The following is a 2,557-nucleotide window of genomic DNA, read 5'->3' on the forward strand; positions in this document are numbered from 1 at the left end:
ATTCCTTTACCCGACACGATATATATGTATGCATATGATTGCATATGGTTATTTACCTTGGTTTTGAATTACTGGCATTATTTTATCTTATCCATGAGTATATACTAGCTTTCCCTCTGCTAGTCATTTTTAGGAGATATATCCCCATGCGATGCAGGAACTGGACATACTATCATTCTTCCTGCTCAGTGACTTGGATTCAAGGACAACTTTGAGTTAGACTAAAGTGGTGAGCTTCTATACTCTGAAAGGCTCTATTTCATGCTATGAATTTTTTATTTTTGTTATTTCTTTGATTTTTTTTTTGGTTATGGTGGCGGGCATGTCCCATATCTCAACCGGATGTTATTGATTTTGTATAGTGTCTTTGTTAGGCAACATGGGCAAGGACGGTGTCGGTATTGGTGTCAAACTTGGTATTGGTATTGGCATTGGGGTTGACACCAGTTAGACATTTGCGTGGATATTTAGTTGGTTATGGTTATGGGCTTTATTAAATGTCTTTCAATTACTGCTTTTTTATCTTGTTATATGTTAGGAATTCATCTGACATAGGGTGCAGGACGGTTAAGATTGGGTATTGGGGGAAATCTTCAGTCCCGGTCAAACTTGAGATGCCCGACATAACTAGGCCTTGGTTTAGGTTGTGTCAGATCGATATCCGAGCCCTAGGTTCATAGTTAATTGGGTGTTCGACAAAGCCGTGTCGAGTAGAGTCTCTTTTAAGGGTGTGTAGCGCACCACACTCATAAATGAGAGGCTATAAGACATTTAGGAATGTTCCTCTTTCTTGTGCTCTGTTTTCAAGATGTAGAGTCTAAGGATCTGAAATCTTCTCTAATTACTATTTATTTACTATTTAGATCATGCCTCCTCATATCTGAAGCTCACAGAAACTTCTCTTTCCCACCTGGGGATAATATTGATGGGACCCGTTCTACTTATGGGGTCCAGACCTGGTCTATGGGTCCAGTTCTTGATTGTACTCTTAAAGTTCCATCGATTCCCTCTAGTCTTTCTCGATCTCCTCAGGCTTTTGTGATAAATGCTGAGTTTTGTCTGTCTAGTCATATGTTAGCACAATTGGTAGCTTTTCAGGCTGAGTGTGGTATTTCTTTTACTCCATCTTCTGAGGCTACTAGGGTTAGCCAGTTCATGAGGTTGAACCCTCATATGTTCACTGGTGTTAAGGTTGAGGAGGATCCTCAAGCTTTTATGGATGAGATGGAAAAAATCTTTCGTGTTATGCGTGCTATAAAAGTGGAGGGTGTAAAATTTGTTGCCTATCAACTAAAAGATATAGAATACCAATGGAATAAAGAATGAGAGCAGAATAGGGGTGATGATGTTGAGTTAACCCTATGGGATGATTTTTCTAGTGCTTTTTTGGATTGCTTCTTTCCTCAAGAGTTGGGGAAATCAAAGGCCCAAGAGTTTGTTAAATTGAAGCAAAGAGAGATGTCAGTCAAGGAGTATGCCTTGAAGTTTCACCAGTCATCTCAGTATGCTCTAGAGTTGGTTTCTAGCATGAGGAATAAAATAAGAAAGTTCTCTCTCGAATTGTCCTGAGATATAATTTTGGAGAGTAAGGTTGCCTTATTGGACAATTTTAGGTTGGTTATGTACATGCACCGGGTTAAACAAGAGAAGATGAAGCAAGTAGAGATTGGGGAGAGGAAGAGCAAGAAGTTCAGATTCTCTGAGCAGGGTGGTGGCCAACAGCAGAGTGACAGGGATGGTGGGAAGTGGCCTAAGAAGAAGTAGGGAAAATCTGGGTCCTACCTCATGGCTAGTGCTCTGTCATACCTTATATTTACCAAAAAGATAAACATTTAAGGTTTGAAAAAGTTTTATTATTAAGTGTCAGAAGATAAAATTTGTTTCAGAAGGATTGTTTACGTTCAAACTCAGAGTCGCCACTTGATATAAAACTGGTGTGTCAAGTCACCTTTGGAAATCCTTTTTCAAAATGATTTTGACTCTTTAAACTGATTTGCAAACAAAGATTCTGGCTAAGGAATTCAGTTGACCGAGGGGAAGGTGTTAGACAACCCTCGAACCTATGGTTCGACCACAGTTGCTCCCTAGAGTATATCGTCTAGTACGACATTATAAAATGTATAAACCAAACAAAACACAAAACAAGACAACAAACAACCAAAAAAATCAAAAATCCAAAAGTTAATATCCAATCCAATTGTTACAGTCCGAAATAAAAGATACTGAAATAAACCTACGCTAACCTAAACTAGTCCTAAACTATGCTCTACCTGATGCCTCGGGCCTTGATCACGAACATCCTTCGCATACAAGATACTTCGGGACATACCCCAGTGAATAAGTATAAAAGGCCTTGGGGAATTCCCCGGCTAAATGAATACATTTCCAATTTCAAGCGACACAATGAAACAATCTCAAGCATAAAAATTCAATCATTCCACAATCGTCAATTTCTACAATTTGCCTACCCAAACTTAGTATTTTCCTACCCATTTGACGGCCTAATCATGACATGATCATGTTCAACAATATTCAGTCAATTTCAAATCAAACAACA

The sequence above is a fragment of the Capsicum annuum genome, chromosome 12 (genome assembly GCF_002878395.1).
Source record: "Capsicum annuum cultivar UCD-10X-F1 chromosome 12, UCD10Xv1.1, whole genome shotgun sequence".
Taxonomy (NCBI): domain Eukaryota; kingdom Viridiplantae; phylum Streptophyta; class Magnoliopsida; order Solanales; family Solanaceae; genus Capsicum; species Capsicum annuum.